The 17,941-nt window shown below is 43.6% G+C and overlaps 1 protein-coding gene and 1 long non-coding RNA gene across 2 annotated transcripts in view; one reads left to right on the top strand and one right to left on the bottom strand.

Annotated features, from left to right (window-relative positions):
• Positions 1-17,941, top strand: part of tmem178b (transmembrane protein 178B) — a 203,663-nt gene that overhangs the window by 37,293 nt on the left and 148,429 nt on the right. The window lies entirely within an intron of this gene.
• LOC145861442 (uncharacterized) lies at positions 5,383-8,849 on the bottom strand. The gene is made up of 2 exons (XR_014381254.1): positions 8,000-8,849; positions 5,383-7,112 (listed from the first exon to the last, which is right to left on the bottom strand). It is a non-coding gene; the product is annotated as an uncharacterized LOC145861442 (long non-coding RNA).

Raw genomic sequence — 17,941 nt, 5'->3', positions numbered from 1 at the left:
GAGTCCTGAAGTCGTAGCTCTACCTAATACCACTAATGATTAACACGATGGTCGTTCCATTCAGAAGAGTCCTGAAGTTGTAGCTTTATCTTCATCTACATTCATCTACATTCAGAAACTGTTACATTTCCAATGTGTACTTGAGTATTTTCAAAAAAATGTGGCCTAAATCCACTACTTCTATCGGTAGTATTTCAAAGTATTTTCCAATCATTTCCTATAAATAGCCTACTATTAGAAAATATTTGTCAATACCTTTTTCAAATAATACTTTAAAATACCTGAGTTAACTGAATGGGAGTGTATTTGAGTATTTTCAAATATTTTCCAGGTGTATTTCCAAATACATTCCAATATTTACATTTTAGTCATTTAGGAGACGCTCTTATCCAGAGCGACTTACAGTAGTGAATACAGTTCATACATTTCATGCATTTAAAAAAAATAAAATTGTACTGGCCCCCCATGGGAATCGAACCCACAACCCTGGCGTTGCACACACCATGCTGGCGTTGCAAACACCATGCTCTACCAACTGAGCCACAGGGAAGGCTGTGGGAAGGCTGTGGCTCAATATTCAACGTCAACTACCGTAAAACGTAAATTAATAGACTGCCGTTTATTAAATGAATAGACTGCCGTTTATTAAATGAATAGACTGCCGTTTATTTGCTTCAATCACTGAACACGACAGGTGCTTATTAGAGGTAGACTCCCTATTTGAGACAGGCGTCTATTTCCATAATGCACACAGCTTTTGCTCATTTGCATAGTTCATTGTTTAATTCCACTTCCTGCCTTTTAATTAATGTCTTAATTTCCTGCACTAATGTTATCATGTTGTCACATTTTTTTTTTGTCTCAGTGTCTCTATAATTACTTTTATTTTTGAATATTATTCTCTTTGACTGTGCATTTTCGTCAGTTCTTACTTTTGCCACTAGAGGGCGACCAGACGATTTCTTGGGGGCTCTGCTCCCAAAGTTGTTGACATTTTCTTCTTGCAAGTTAGCTAGCAGTTCTCAGCTGTTCAAGCAGTTTCATACTGCCGATTAAAACAGATGATTGCCGTAATTTTTTGTTGTTGTCATTACTGAATTATTTAATGTAACATATCAAACATTAAATCTTGTAAATAATGAATGGTATTCACGGTAAACTCGAAAACAATGAATTTAGACACTGCGTTTATTTTGAAGCAGGCGTTTATTTGCTGAAATGTGTGCCGTTATTGAAAGGGACAGGCGGCTGGCTATTCAAGGCTTTTAATTGAAGTTTTATGCTACTTGTCTTTTCAAATTAAACATATCTAAATAATTACTTCCAAATGTCTGAAGTTAATTTAAATGCCCTATACAGTATATGAACCCTGATGTTAGTGTGTGTGTGTGTGTGTTAGGGTTACGGGGGTAGGTTAGGGTTAGGGTTAAGGGGTTGGGTTAGGGTTAGGGTTAAGGGGTTGGGTTAGGGTTATGGTTACAGGGTTGGGTTAGGGTTACGGGGTTGGGTTAGGGCTATGGTTACGGGGTTGGGTTAGGGGTTAAAGTTAGGGCTATGGTTGTGGGTACGGGGTTGGGTTAGGGTTACGGGGTTGGGTTAGGAGTTAAAGTTAGGGCTAGGGCTATGGTTACGGGGTTGGGTGAGGAGTTAAAGTTAGGGCTATGGTTGTGGGTACGGGGTTGGGTTAGGGTTAGAGTTACGGGGTTGGGTTAGGGTTACGGGGTTGGGTTAGGGTTAGGGTTACGGGGTTGGGTTAGGGTTATGGGGTTGGGTTAGGGTTAGGGTTACAGGGTTGGGTTAGGGTTACGGGGTTGGGTTAGGGTTAGGGTTATGGGGTTGGGTTAGGGTTAGGGTTATGGGGTTGGGTTAGGGTTAGGGTTACGGGGTTGGGTTAGGGGTTGGGTTAGGGTTAGGGCTATGGTTACGGGTTGGGTTAGGGCTATGGTTACGGGGTTGGGTTAGGGTTACGGGGTTGGGTTAGGGTTATGGGGTTGGGTTAGGGTTACGGGGTTGGGTTAGGGTTATGGTTAGGGGGTTGGGTTAGGGGTTGGGTTAGGGTTAGGGTTACGGGGTAGGGTTAGGGTTACGGGGTTGGGTTAGGGCTACGGGGTTGGGTTAGGGGTTAAAGTTAAAGTTAGGGTTGGGTTAGGGCTATGGTTACGGGGTTGGGTTAGGGCTATCAAATCCAATCAAATGTATTTATAAAGCCCTTCTTACATCAGCTGATATCTCAAAGTGCTGTACAGAAACCCAGCCTAAAACCCCAAACAGCAAGTAATGCAGGTGTAGAAGCACGGTGGCTAGGAAAAACACCCTAGAAAGGCCAAAACCTAGGAAGAAACCTTGAGAGGAACCAGGCTATGAGGGGTGGCCAGTCCTCTTCTGGCTGTGCCGGGTGGAGATTATAACAGAACATGGCCAAGATTATCAAATGTTCATAAATGACCAGCATGGTCAAATAATAATAATCACAGTAGTTGTCGAGGGTGCAACAAGTCAGCACCTCAAGAGTAAATGTCACTTGGCTTTTCATAGCCGATCATTGAGAGTATCTCTACCGCTCCTGCTGTCTCTAGAGAGTTGAAAACAGCAGGTCTGGGACAGGTAGCACGTCCGGTGAACAGGTCAGGGTTCCATAGCCGCAGGCAGAACAGTTGAAACTGGAGCAGCAGCACGGTCAGGTGGACTGGGGACAGCAAGGAGTCATCATGCCAGGTAGTCCTGAGGCATGGTCCAAGGGCTCAGGTCCTCCGAGAGAGAGAAAGAAAGAGAGAAAGAGAGGATTAGAGTGAGCATACTTAAATTCACACAGGACACTGGATAAGACAGGAGAAATACTCCAGATATAACAGACTGACCCTAGCCCTCAACCCACTCAAGTGACACACCCCTCCTAGGGACGGCATGGAAGAACACCAAGTAAGCCAGTGACTCAGACCCTGTAATAGGGTTAGAGGCAGAGAATCCCAGTGGAGAGAGGGGAACCGGCCAGGCAGAGACAGCAAGGGCGGTTCGTTGCTCCAGAGCCTTTCCGTTCACCTTCACACTCCTGGGCCAGACTACACTCAATCATAGGACCCACTGAAGAGATGAGTCTTCAGTAAAGACTTAAAGGTTGAGACCGAGTCTGCATCTCTCACATGGGTAGGCAGACCATTCCATAAAAATGAAGCTCTATAGGAGAAAGCCCTGCCACCAGCTGTTCGCTTAGAAATTCTAGGGACTATTAGGAGGCCTGCGTTTTGTGACCGTAGCGTACGTGTAGGTATGTACGGCAGGACCAAATCGGAAAGATAGGTAGGAGCAACCCCATGTAATGCTGTGTAGGTTAGCAGTAAAACCTTGAAATCAGCCCTTGCCTTAACAGGAAGCCAGTGTAGGGAGGCTAGCACTGGAGTAATATGATCACATTTTTTGGTTCTAGTCAGGATTCTAGCAGCCGTATTTAGCACTAACTGAAGTTTATTTAGTGCTTTATCCGGATAGCCGGAAAGTAGAGCATTGCAGTTATCCAACCTAGAAGTAACAAAGGCATGGATTAATTTTCCTGCATCATTTTTGGACAGAAAGTTTCTGATTTTTGCAATGTTACGTAGATGGGAATAAAGCTGTCCTTGAAACAGTCTTGATATGTTCTTCAAAAGAGAGATCAGGGTCCAAAGTAACGCCGAGGTCCTTCACAGTTTTATTTGAGACGACTGTACAACCATCAAGATTAATTGTCAGATTCAACAGAAGATCTCTTTGTTTCTTGGGACCAAGAACAAGCATTTCTGTTTTGTCCGAGTTTAAAAGTAGAACGTTTGCAGCCATCCACTTCCTTATGTCTGAAACACAGGCTTCTAGCGAGGGCAATTTTGGGGCTTCACCATGTTTCATTGAAATGTACAGCTGTGTGTCATCCGCATAGCAGTGAAATTTAACATTATGTTTTCGAATGACATCCCCAAGAGGTAAAATATATAGTGAAAACAATATTGGGCCTAAAACGGAACCTTGAGCAACACCGAAATGTACAGTTGATTTGTCAGAGGACAAACCATTCACAGAGACAACTGATATCTTTCCGACAGATAAGATCTAAACCAGGCCAGAACTTGTCCGTGTAGACCAATTTGGGTTTCCAATCTCTCCAAAAGAATGTGGTGATCAATGGTATCAAAAGCGGCATTAAGATCTAGGAGCACGAGGACAGATGCAGAGCCTCGATCTGACACCATTAAAAGGTAATTTACCACCTTCACAAGTGCAGTCTCAGTGCTATGATGGGGTCTAAAACCAGACTGAAGCGTTTCGTATACATTGTTTGTCTTCAGGAAGGCAGTGAGTTGCTGCGCAACAGCTTTTTCAATTTTTTTTGAGAGGAATGGAAGATTCGATATAGGCCGATAGTTTTTTTATAATTTCTGGGTCAAGATTTGGCTTTTTCAAGAGAGGCTTTATTACTGCCACTTTTAGTGAGTTTGGTACACATCCGGTGGATAGAGAGCCGTTTATTATGTTCAACATAGGAGGGCCAAGCACAGGAAGCAGCTCTTTCAGTAGTTTAGTTGGAATAGGGTCCAGTATGCAGCTTGAAGGTTTAGAGGCCATGATTATTTTCATCATTGTGTCAAGAGATATAGTACTCAAACACTTTAGTTACGGGTTTGGTTAGGGTTATGGTGTTGGGTTAGGGTTATGGGGTTGGGTTAGGGTTATGGTTAGGGGGTTGGGTTAGGGTTACGGGGTTGGGTTAGGGATATGGTTAGGGGGTTGGGTTATGGTTACGGGGTTGGGTTAGGGCTATGGTTACGGGGTTGGTTAGGGGGTTGGGTTAGGGTTATGGGGTTGGGTTAGGGTTACGGGGTTGGTTACGGGGTTGGGTTAGGGTTATGGTTAGGGGGTTAGGTTAGGGTTACGGCTATGGTTAGGGGGTTGGGTTAGGGTTACGGGGTTAGGATTAGGGGGTTGGGTTAGGGTTACGGGGTTAGGGGGTTGGGTTAGGGTTACGGGGTTGGGTTAGGGCTATGGTTACGGGGTTGGGTTAGGGTTATGGTTACGGGGTTGGGTTAGGATTAGGGGGTTGGGTTAGGGTTACGGGGTTAGGGTTAGGGGGTTGGGTTAGGGGGTTGGGTTAGGGGGTTGGGTTGGGTTAGGGCTATGGTTACGGGGTTGGGTTAGGGTTACAGGGTTGGGTTAGGGGTTAAAGTTAGGGTTATGGTTAGGGGGTTGGGTTAGGGTTACGGGTTGGGTTAGGGCTATGGTTACGGGGTTGGGTTAGGGAAAGTACGATTTTGAATAGAAATCAATGTTAGGTACCCACAAGGATAGAAAAACAAAACGTGTGTGTGTGAGCGCACGTGCGTGCGTGCGTGTGTGTAGAATCATGATGACAACAGCTCATTTGGGACACTTTAATTCAATCAATCAGTTAATTCAATCGATCAGCAATGTGACTTTGAGTTCAGACAAAGTTGATATTACAATCATACACTGAGGGTACAAAACATTAGGAACACCTGCTCTTTCCATGACAGACTGACCAGGTGAATCCAAGCTATGAATCCCTTATTGATGTCACTGGTTAAATCCACTTCAATCAGTGTAGATGAAGGGGAGGAGACGGGTTAAAGAAGGATTTTCAAGCCTTGAGTCAATTGAGAATTGGTTATGTGTGCCATTCAGAGGGTGAATGGACAAGACAATAGATTTAAGTGCCTTTGAATGGGTATGGTAGTAGGTGCCAGGCCCAGAGATTTGTGTCAAGAATTGCAACACTGCTGGGTTTTTCAAACTCAACAGTTTCCCGTTTGTATCAAGAATGGTCCAGCACCCAAAGGACATCCAGCCAACTTGACACAACTGTGGGAAGCATTGGAGTCAACAGGGACCAGCATCCCTGTGGAACACTTTCGACACCTTGTAGAGTCCATGTCGCAACGAATTGAGGCTGTTCTGAGGACAACAGGGGGTGCAACTCAATATTAGGAAGGTGTTCTTAATGTTTTGTAAACTCAGTTTTTGTTATTGATCTGATTAAGAGGAACTCCCTGTCTTCGTTCCAAATAGCACCCTATTCCCTACATAGTGAACTACTTTCAATAGGGCCCTTGTCAAAGTTAGCGCACTATATAGGGAAAAGAGTTTCATTTGGGATGAAATCCCTACCTTCACAGCCCAGAGGTCCATAGTTATGGCCCGGGTGGTTCTGGGTAAGGAAACATCATTATCTGGTCTCGGTTTATCGGAATTAGCACTTGATCAATATTCTGATGATGCACCCTCACCTTGGTACGTCATCGATTTCACCCTATAGGCTGTCCCCGTGGCGACAGGGTGTTCTGTGTTGTCCCTGACTGGCTGGAGTGACTCACATGTGCCAGTGGTGGCCGTGCCAACATCTAGGTGATTGGCTGCTCCCTGCAGCAGCACCACAGAGAGACACTGTTGTTGAATACTGTCAAATAAAAAGCTATTTTTCTGAAATGGCACCCTACACTATTCCCTGTATAGTACACAACTTTTGATCAGAGCCTCGTGATGGAATAGGGCGCATGTTGGACTCAATCTGCCTCTCCTCTGCCTGTTTGCTATTCCCCTCCGTCCCTCGCTGACAAAGGGGAAGGAGAGATCGGAGGCGTATCGGTTGAGGCAACACCACGCGCCTCATATCTCCTCAAACTATAATTACTCTGTAGCGATCTGTATGACACTGGAATAACACATTTGTAACCAGCAGTAGGGTAGGACAGGAGGAAGGCAGACACAACACAACACAATGACTGAAAAGAGATACCCATCAAAACTACTGTCATCTGTCAAACCTCTACATCACCGGGTTACTTCAATTAAAAGGGGGATTGTTCATTTAATGGTGGGTGGCTGGCTGGCCGGTTGGCTGGTTGGTTGGCTGGTTTGATGGTTTGTTGGCTTGCTGGTTTGTTGGATGGCTGGCTGGCTAGCTGGTTTGATGGTTTGTTGGCTTCCTGGTTTGTTGGATGATTGGCTGGCTGGTTTGCTGGTTGACTGGCTGGCTGGTTGGTTTGCTGGCTGGTTTGTTGGCTGGTTTGCTGGCTGGCTGGTTGGCTGGTTTCCTGGCTGGCTGGTTTCCTGGCTGCCTGGCTGGTTGGCTGGGGGAGGTGATTAAAAACAACCTTCCATTATGAACAACTTCATTCTCCACTCCACATTGTCCTGTATAAAGCTGCATAAAGTTTTAATAATTGCAATTCAGTTCAGCTCACAGTTCGATACTAAAGAGGTCGAAATGCAAATGTTGGCTCGGCTGGGGTCCAGTTTTTGTTTTTGATAGGGATATATAACTTTGGCAGTTAGGAGAGAGAAAGGCTGACAGAAAACACTGAATAATCCCTGACTTTAATGCCTCTGTGGCTTGAAGTTGGTCTGTTTCTTTAAAAACTGGAATCATTGCAATGACTGGGCCAGGTTTAGGTTGCTCATCTCAGTGACATGCATACTGACACACAACTATCCATGCTTTAATTCAGCAACACAACATTCACGGTCTATCACTGTCTTCTTATTGGTCATGTTTTCTATCACTGTCTTCTTATTGGTCATGTTTTATATGACTGTATTCTTATTGGTCATGTTTTCTATGACTGTCTTCTTATTGGTCATGTTTTATATGACTGTCTTCTTATTGGTCACGTTTTAAATGACTGTATTCTTATTGGTCATGTTTTATATGACTGTATTCTTATTGGTCATGTTTTATATGACTGTCTTCTTATTGGTCATGTTTTAAACGACTGTCTTCTTATTGGTCATGTTTTGCTAGTGTTCTGTACATGCAGCCCAATACTATTCATCCTGTTTCTCTCTCACACACACACACACACACACTAGGGCTGGGCGGTATACCGGTAAACCGTATATACCGGTATTGATGGACGGACCGGTTTGGGTTTTTAAAGCTATTTCAATGTTTGATTTGTTAAACGTGATACAATACTCCGACGTGTGTAACGTCCATTTGTATAGTGTACTCCGCTACCTGAGTCATCTCTCTCCCGTATCTCTCACCAAGCCCTCCGCTCTCTTTATGCCGTTTTCCACACAGACCAAAGCTGCGACCCGTCACTCAGTTGTTGTTGCTCGACTACGAGACCGTTTGCGTTCAGTCTGCATACCGTTAAATGCAGCACATGATACCGATACTGATTTCCACTTTGCTTCTTAATATACATCTATAAGCGTTCAATAATTCCACTGTTAGTTTGTGTATCTTGCTGTCTCTAAACAGCTAGTTTAGTTTTTTTTTCTAGGCAAAGTTGTGGCTAAATCGTGTTAGCCTCTAATGCTAATCGCTAGTTGGCTAGCTAGCTAATACATGTACTGAGTCAGACCAAACGTAGCTAGCTGGTACAGCCTGATACCAGTGATGGTGTAGGACTAAATCCGCATGGTGTTTGTTCAACAGTATCTTCTAAATCAAAGAGGAATAGGTGGAGCATGAATATGTTATGGCTATAAGAATGAAAGAGAAAACGTTTAATGTAGCTAAAGATTATAGGGTCCTCTGGGAAACACATCCCGATACTTTAGTTCCTACCCTGGCACAATAACTCATCACCTGGCTTTTTCATTTGTTGTCATGCCAACCAACACTGTATTTAAAGTTTTCACTATTACATTCTAACTACAGAATTAGAATAGTCATTCTCATTCCATGATTCCAACAGTTCACCCAGCTGTTTTGATCTGAATCGCAAGTCAAATCGTAATTGCAACATTTGTTTAAAAACAAGGCCTAGATAGTCTGCCAATATCCTGCAGTCCTACATGACAGTGTACAGGAAATGATCTCATATTAGGACAGGAAGTGATCTCATATTAGGACAGGAAATGTCGAAATTTATGAAAATGTAGAAAATAATTTCTGGGTTTGAAGTTTGATTAAACAGTATAAACCAATCAGAATGGAGAAAGCCCATTGAAATCAGTTAGTGTACGTATTCTCACCAGAGTCAACCACATCTCAGAAAGCACATTTATAACTTATATTACAAAAAAAACATAGAATACCGTCAAATACCGTCAAAAATCACATCTCAGAAAGCACATTTATAACTTATATTACAAAAAAAACATAGAATACCGTCAAAAATGTGAAAATATTTTGGCCATATCGCTCAGCCCTAACACACAAACACACACACACATACATACACACATACATACACACACACACTCAATGTCATGCTAAATATATTCCCCCTGCTCTGGCTTTAACATGCTAGCCATACATGTAATTAACATTAGCCACCACACCACAATGTCAGTCTATCTCTCCCCGGTCTGATTGGTGCCTCTGGGGAGGCAGGATGTTTTAATGGTGTGTTTTCCTGGAGCATACACACACAGGCATGCATGCACACACACACACACACACCCAAACATGCACACGTGTACACAAACACACACACACACACCGACTGCATTTCATTATTAAGGGCACCGTGGCCCAAATTTGTTTCTTTCTGCACTGATGGAGGAATAGGATAATGGAAAGAGCAAGAGAGAGAGGAAAAGAGAGAGAGAGGAAAAGAGAGAGAGAGAGAATGAGAGGAGAGAGAGAATGAGAGAGATGGGGAGAGAGAAAAAAAGAGATGGAGAGAGAAAGAAAGGGAGAGAGAAAAAAGAGAGAGAGACAGAGAGAGAGAGAAATGGAGTGACAGAGGGAGTAGTTAGAGCTAGTGTCTGTGGCAAGGCATACTGTGTCACAGCGTGGGCCCTATTGTTTGACACACACACACACACACAAACACACACTGAGCTGGTGGTCAGCATGCCATGTCATGATTACATGGTCTATTGGAGCTGAAGCCAAATCAACCCAGCTTCAGGCCTCGATGACATCACAGATGACCCACATGCAGATTGTCTAGGTTCTATTTTACGATGTTCAGTCGGCCAGAACAGCAATAAACAGCCTTTTCATTGAATGTTCAGTTGGTTGTACTGTGTGCTGCTTTGATACTGGGATAAACCACATTTTGGATTCAGTCCAGTCCATGCACCTGCAGTTAAAACAGACCAAAGCATTCGAGACCAGAGCTAACCTGCAGTTAAAACAGACCAAAGTATTCGAGACCAGAGCTAACCTGCAGTTAAAACAGACCAAGGTATTTGAGACCAGAGCTAACCTGCAGTTAAAACAGACCAAAGTATTCGAGACCAGAGCTAACCTGCAGTTAAAACAGACCAAATTATTCGAGACCAGAGCTAACCTGCAGTTAAAACAGACCAAAGTATTCGAGACCAGAGCTAACTTGCAGTTAAAACAGACCAAAGCATTCGAGACCAGAGCTAACCTGCAGTTAAAACAGACCAAATTATTCGAGACCAGAGCTAACCTGCAGTTAAAACAGACCAAGGTATTCGAGACCAGAGCTAACTTGCAGTTAAAACAGACCAAAGTATTCGAGATCAGAGCTAACCTGCAGTTAAAACAGACCAAAGTATTCGAGACCAGAGCTAACCTGCAGTTAAAACAGACCAAGGTATTCGAGACCAGAGCTAACTTGCAGTTAAAACAGACCAAAGTATTCGAGACCAGAGCTAACCTGCAGTTAAAACAGACCAAAGTATTCGAGACCAGAGCTAACCTGCAGTTAAAACAGACCAAGGTATTCGAGACCAGAGCTAACTTGCAGTTAAAACAGACCAAAGTATTCGAGACCAGAGCTAACCTGCAGTTAAAACAGACCAAAGTATTCGAGACCAGAGCTAACCTGCAGTTAAAACAGACCAAGGTATTCGAGACCAGAGCTAACTTGCAGTTAAAACAGACCAAAGTATTCGAGACCAGAGCTAACCTGCAGTTAAAACAGACCAAAGTGTTCGAGACCAGAGCTAACCTGCAATTCAACAGACCAAAGCAGTGGAGTGCAGACTCACTAAAAAGACAGCCAGGGTTATTTCACATATTGATGATAGTATTGATTATCCAGTCCAATCAGAATCCAACGCTACGCAGGGGAATCCACACACAAACGCACACACACACTGGACTACGCAGGGGAATCGACAAGGCATGAGTCAGTGATGGCAAATTGGATGGGGAATTGAATCAGTCAGCGAGAACACACTGTCTGTTCCTCAGAGAGAAACATATCAAACTGTTCTGTTTCATTGACTCTGTTGTGATTGGGTTTATTCACTGTGATGTTATGTTTTCTTCTTAGATGTTGTCATACTGTCTGTTTCTATATAGTGTATTACATTTGGCATCCTATTCCCTATGCAGTGCACTACTTTTAACCATGTTCCCTATATAGTGCATTACTTTTAACCATGTTCCCTATGCAGTGCACTACTTTTAACCATGTTCCCTATATAGTGCACTACTTTTAACCATGTTCCCTATACAGTGCACTACTTTTAACCATGTTCCCTATATAGTGCATTACTTTTAACCATGTTCCCTATACAGTGCCCTACTTTTAACCATGTTCCCTATATAGTGCATTACTTTTAACCATGTTCCCTATACAGTGCACTACTTTTAACCATGTTCCCTATATAGTGCATTACTTTTAACCATGTTCCCTATATAGTGCATTACTTTTAACCATGTTCCCTATACAGTGCACTACTTTTAACCATGTTCCCTATGTAGTGCACTACTTTTGAAAACAGACCAAAGCAGTCGAGACAGAGCTGACCTGCAGTAAAACAGACCAAAGCAGTCGAGACAGAGCTGACCTGCAGTTAAACAGACCAAAGCAGTCGAGACAGAGCTGACCTGCAGTAAAACAGACCAAAGCAGTCGAGACAGAGCTGACCTGCAGTAAAACAGACCAAAGCAGTCGAGACAGAGCTGACCTGCAGTAAAACAGACCAAAGCAATTGAGACAGAGCTGACCTGCAGTAAAACAGACCAAAGTATTCGAGACCAGAGCAAACCTGCATTTAAAACAGACCAAAGTATTCGAGACCAGAGCGAACCTGCATTTAAAACAGACTAAAGTATTCGAGACCAGAGCTAACTTGCAATTCAACAGACCAAAGCAGTCGAGACAGAGCTGACCTGCAGTAAAACAGACCAAAGCAGTCGAGACAGAGCTGACCTGCAGTAAAACAGACCAAAGCAGTCGAGACAGAGCTGACCTGCAGTAAAACAGACCAAAGCAGTCGAGACAGAGCTGACCTGCAGTAAAACAGACCAAAGCAATCGAGACAGAGCTGACCTGCAGTAAAACAGACCAAAGCAGTCGAGACAGAGCTGACCTGCAGTAAAACAGACCAAAGCAGTCGAGACAGAGCTGACCTGCAGTAAAACAGACCAAAGCAATCGAGACAGAGCTGACCTGCAGTAAAACAGACCAAAGCAGTCGAGACAGAGCTGACCTGCAGTAAAACAGACCAAAGCAGTCGAGACAGAGCTGACCTGCAGTAAAACAGACCAAAGCAGTCGAGACAGAGCTGACCTGCAGTAAAACAGACCAAAGCAGTCGAGACAGAGCTGACCTGCAGTAAAACAGACCAAAGCAGTCGAGACAGAGCTGACCTGCAGTAAAACAGACCAAAGCAGTCGAGACAGAGCTGACCTGCAGTAAAACAGACCAAAGCAATCGAGACAGAGCTGACCTGCAGTAAAACAGACCAAAGCAGTCGAAACAGAGCTGACAACCTATTCAAATCAAATCAAATCACATTTTATTTGTCACATAGACATATTTAGCAGATGTTATTGCGTGTGTAGCGAAGTGCTTGTAATTTCAGACCCTTTCCCTACATAGAGCACTACTTTTGACACCCTATTCCCTACTTAGTGCACAACCTTTGAATAGAGGCGTAGAGTATAGCCGTGTGTGTGAATCAGAAAGTACCTCACATGTTATAGAATTAGATTAGTATCATTATATTATTCTGATAGACAACGCCTCAAATCACAGTTTATAGAATTATAGATTAGTATCATTATATTTTTATTTATTTATTTTTATTTAAGCTTTATTTAACCAGGAAGGGCTCATTGAGATTTGAAATCTATTTTTCAAGAGCGTCCTGGCCAAGATAGGCAGCACCAAGTCATTACACAATTACAGACAGACAACATGAATCACTACAGGTAATCTAGTAGACAAAAAACATTATTCTGATAGACTACAACTCAAATTACATTTTATAGACTTAGATTAGTATCATTATATTATTATGATAGACTACTTTATATTTTTTATTTAACCTTTATTTAACTAGGCAAGTCAACAATTTTTTTTTGACAATGACGGTCTAGCCTGGATTTGAACCAGGTACTGCAGTGACATCTCTTGCACCAAGATGCAGTGTCTTAGACCACTGCGCCACTCGGAAGACTACGCCTCACATCACATCACATTTTATTTGTCACATGCTTAGTAAACAACAGGCATAGACTAACAGTGAAATGCTTCCTCACCAACAATGGAGAGATAAAATATATTTTTTAAATGAAATAGTGACCAGGAATAAATACACACTGAATAACGAACAAAAACGAGTAAAAATAACATGGTTATATACAGGAAGTACCAGGTAATAACGGTTATATACAGGGAGTACCAGGTAATAACATGGCTTTATACAGGAAGTACCAGGTAATAACACCAGGTAATAAGTACCAGGTAAAAACATGGCTATATACAGGAAGTACCAGGTAATAACACCAGGTAATAAGTACCAGGTAATAACATGGCTTTATACAGGAAGTACCAGGTAATAACACCAGGTAATAAGTACCAGGTAATAACATGGCTTTATACAGGAAGTACCAGGTAATAACACCAGGTAATAAGTACCAGGTAATAACATGGCTATATACAGGAAGTACCAGGTAATACGTACCAGGTAATAACATGGCTCTATACAGGAAGTACCAGGTAATAACACCAGGTAATAAGTACCATAAATAACATGGCTATATACAGGAAGTACCAGGTAATAACATGGCTATATACAGGAAGTACCAGGTAATAACACCAGGTAATAAGTACCAGGTAATGCCATGGCTATATACAGGGAGTACCAGGTAATAACATGGCTATATACAGGAAGTACCAGGTAATAACACCAGGTAATAAGTACCAGGTAATACCATGGCTATATACAGGGAGTACCAGGTAATAACATGGCTATATACAGGGAGTACCAGGTAATAACATGGCTATATAGGAAGTACCAGGTAATAACATAGCTATATAGGAAGTACCAGGTAACAACCTGGCGATATTGGAAGTACCAGGTAATAACATGGCTATATACAGGAAGTAAGTCCCAGTTAATAACACGTCTATATACATGGAGTACCAGGTAATAACATGGCTATATACAGGAAGTACCAGGTAATAACATGGCTATATACAGGAAGTACCAGGTAATAACATGACTATATACAAGAAGTACCAGTACTGAGTCAATGTGCAGGGGTATGAGGTAATTGAGGTACGTATACTGTAGGTAGGGGTAAAGTGAGTGTGTGTGTGTGGCGTCCGTATGCATGCGTGTGTGTGTGTGTGTGTGTGTGTGTGTGTGTTTTGGGGTGTCAAGTGTGTGGGTAGCGTCCAGTGTGTGTAGATATAGTCAATGCAAGAGAGTTTGTGTAAAAAAAAAAGGGTCAATGCAGATAGTCCAGGTAGCCATTTGCTAAACAACACAGTCTTGTTTTGTTCCAGATTTGATGCATCGGTACCACTTGCTGTGAGGTAGCAGATACAATAGTCTATAGCTTCGGTGGCTGGAGTCTTGGATGATTTTTTTGGGCTTGCCTCTGACGCAGCCTGGTATAAAGGTCCTGGATGACAGGAAGCTCGGCCCCAGTGATGTACTGGGCCATACTCACCACTCACCTTGTAGTCGTGTGCATTGCAGTTGCTGTACCAAGTGGTGATGCAGCCAGTCAATATGCTCTCCATGGTGGAGCTGTATTTGTATTTTGTATTTATTATGGATCCCCATTAGTTCCTGCCAAGGCAGCAGCTACTCTTCCTGGGGTTTATTATGGATCCCCATTAGTTCCTGCCAAGGCAGCAGCTACTCTTCCTGGGGTTTATTAAGGATCCCCATTAGTTCCTGCCAAGGCAGCAGCTACTCTTCCTGGGGTTTATTATGGATCCCCATTAGTTCCTGCCAAGCAAGCAGCTACTCTTCCTGGGGTTTATTATGGATCCCCATTAGTTCCTGCCAAGGCAGCAGCTACTCTTCCTGGGGTTTATTATGGATCCCCATTAGTTCCTGCCAAGGCAGCAGCTACTCTTCCTGGGGTTTATTAAGGATCCCCATTAGTTCCTGCCAAGGCAGCAGCTACTCTTCCTGGGGTTTATTATGGATCCCCATTAGTTCCTGCCAAGGCAGCAGCTACTCTTCCTGGGGTTTATTATGGATCCCCATTAGTTCCTGCCAAGGCAGCAGCTACTCTTCCTGGGGTTTATTATGGATCCCCATTAGTTCCTGCCAAGGCAGCAGCTACTCTTCCTGGGGTTTATTATGGATCCCCATGAGTTCCTGTCAAGGCAGCAGCTACTCTTCCTGGGGTTTATTATGGATCCCCATGAGTTCCTGTCAAGGCAGCAGCTACTCTTCCTGGGGTTTATTATGGATCCCCATTAGTTCCTGCCAAGGCAGCAGCTACTCTTCCTGGGGTTTATTATGGATCCCCATGAGTTCCTGTCAAGGCAGCAGCTACTCTTCCTGGGGTTTATTATGGATCCCCATTCGTTCCTGCCAAGCAAGCAGCTACTCTTCCTGGGGTTTATTATGGATCCCCATTACTTCCTGCCAAGGCAGCAGCTACTCTTCCTGGGGTTTATTATGGATCCCCATTAGTTCCTGCCAAGCAAGCAGCTACTCTTCCTGGGGTTTATTATGGACCCCCATTACTTCCTGCCAAGGCAGCAGCTACTCTTCCTGGGGTTTATTATGGATCCCCATTAGTTCCTGCCAAGCAAGCAGCTACTCTTCCTGGGGTTTATTATGGACCCCCATTACTTCCTGCCAAGGCAGCAGCTACTCTTCCTGGGGTTTATTATGGATCCCCATTAGTTCCTGCCAAGCAAGCAGCTACTCTTCCTGGGGTTTATTATGGATCCCCATTAGTTCCTGCCAAGGCAGCAACTACACTTCCTGGGGTTTATTATGGATCCCCATTAGTTCCTGCCAAGGCAGCAGCTACTCTTCCTGGGGTTTATTATGGATCCCCATTAGTTCCTGCCAAGGCAGCAACTACTCTTCCTGGGGTTTATTATGGATCCCCATTAGTTCCTGCCAAGGCAGCAGCTACTCTTCCTGGGGTTTATTATGGATCCCCATTAGTTCCTGCCAAGGTAGCAGCTACTCTTCCTGGGGTCCAAACACATTAAGACACTTTTATATTCCACATAAAACAGTACATTATATAACACTGTCACACCACCACATGTCTACAACACAAAATGTATGATACCACTTATACAACAATATTACAATGTACGTGTGTGTAGAATGTGTGTGATAGAGCTTGGGTGTGTGTTGCGTGTGTCTAGACCTGTGTGTGTGTCTCTTCACACACCCCTGAGGAGCCCCCGTGTTGATATTCGGCGTGGTGGATGTGTTGTTACCTACCGTCACCACCTGGGGTCGGCCAGTCAGGAAGTCCAGGATCCAGTTGTAGAGGGAGGTGTTCTGTCCCAGTTGTAGAGGGAGGTGTTCTGTCCCAGTTGTAGAGGGAGGTGTTCTGTCCCAGTTGTAGAGGGAGGTGTTCTGTCCCAGTTGTAGAGGGAGGTGTTCTGTCCCAGTTGTAGAGGGAGGTGTTCTGTCCCAGTTGTAGAGGGAGGTGTTGTAGAGGGAGGTGCTCAGTCCCAGTTGTAGAGGGAGGTGCTCAGTCCCAGTTGTAGAGGGAGGTGCTCAGTCCCAGTTGTAGAGGGAGGTGCTCAGTCCCAGTTGTAGAGGGAGGTGCTCAGTCCCAGTTGTAGAGGGAGGTGTTCAGTCCCAGTTGTAGAGGGAGGTGTTCTGTCCCAGTTGTAGAGGGAGGTGCTCAGTCCCAGTTGTAGAGGGAGGTGTTCTGTCCCAGTTGTAGAGGGAGGTGTTCTGTCCCAGTTGTAGAGGGAGGTGCTCAGTCCCAGTTGTAGAGGGAGGTGCTCAGTCCCAGTTGTAGAGGAAGGTATTCAGTCCCCTCCCTTCTGTATTGCTACTGCATCATGTATGATATGTGATGTTACAAGTTACTCTCCATTGGAACATAACCAACTATATTAGTACAGAGAGGTTCCTTTACATATCTGCACCGTGGACTGGAACATAACCAACTATATTAATACAGAGAGGTTCCTTTACATATCTGCACCGTGGACTGGAACATAACCAATTATATTAATACAGAGGTTCCTTTACATATCTGCACCGCGGACTGGAACATAACCAACTATATTAATACAGAGAGGTTCCTTTACATATCTGCACCGTGGACTGGAACATAACCAACTATATTAATACAGAGAGGTTCCTTTACATATCTGCACCGTGGACTGGAACATAACCAACTACATTAATACAGAGGTTCCTTTACATATCTGCACCGTGGACTGGAACATAACCAACTATATTAATACAGAGAGGTTCCTTTACATATCTGCACCGTGGACTGGAACATAACCAACTATATTAATACAGAGGTTCCTTTACATATCTGCACCGTGGACTGGAACATAACCAACTATATTAATACAGAGAGGTTCCTTTACATATCTGCACCGTGGACTGGAACATAACCAACTATATTAATACAGAGGTTCCTTTACATATCTGCACCGTGGACTGGAACATAACCAACTATATTAATACAGAGAGGTTCCTTTACATATCTGCACCGTGGACTGGAACATAACCAACTATATTAATACAGAGGTTCCTTTACATATCTGCACCGTGGACTGGAACATAACCAACTATATTAATACAGAGAGGTTCCTTTACATAT

The sequence above is a fragment of the Salmo salar genome, chromosome 17 (genome assembly GCF_965601325.2).
Source record: "Salmo salar chromosome 17, fSalSal1, whole genome shotgun sequence".
In the NCBI taxonomy this organism is placed as follows: domain Eukaryota; kingdom Metazoa; phylum Chordata; class Actinopteri; order Salmoniformes; family Salmonidae; genus Salmo; species Salmo salar.
The sequence above is the reverse complement of the archived record's forward strand: the minus strand, read 5'-3'. Positions and strand labels throughout refer to the sequence as shown.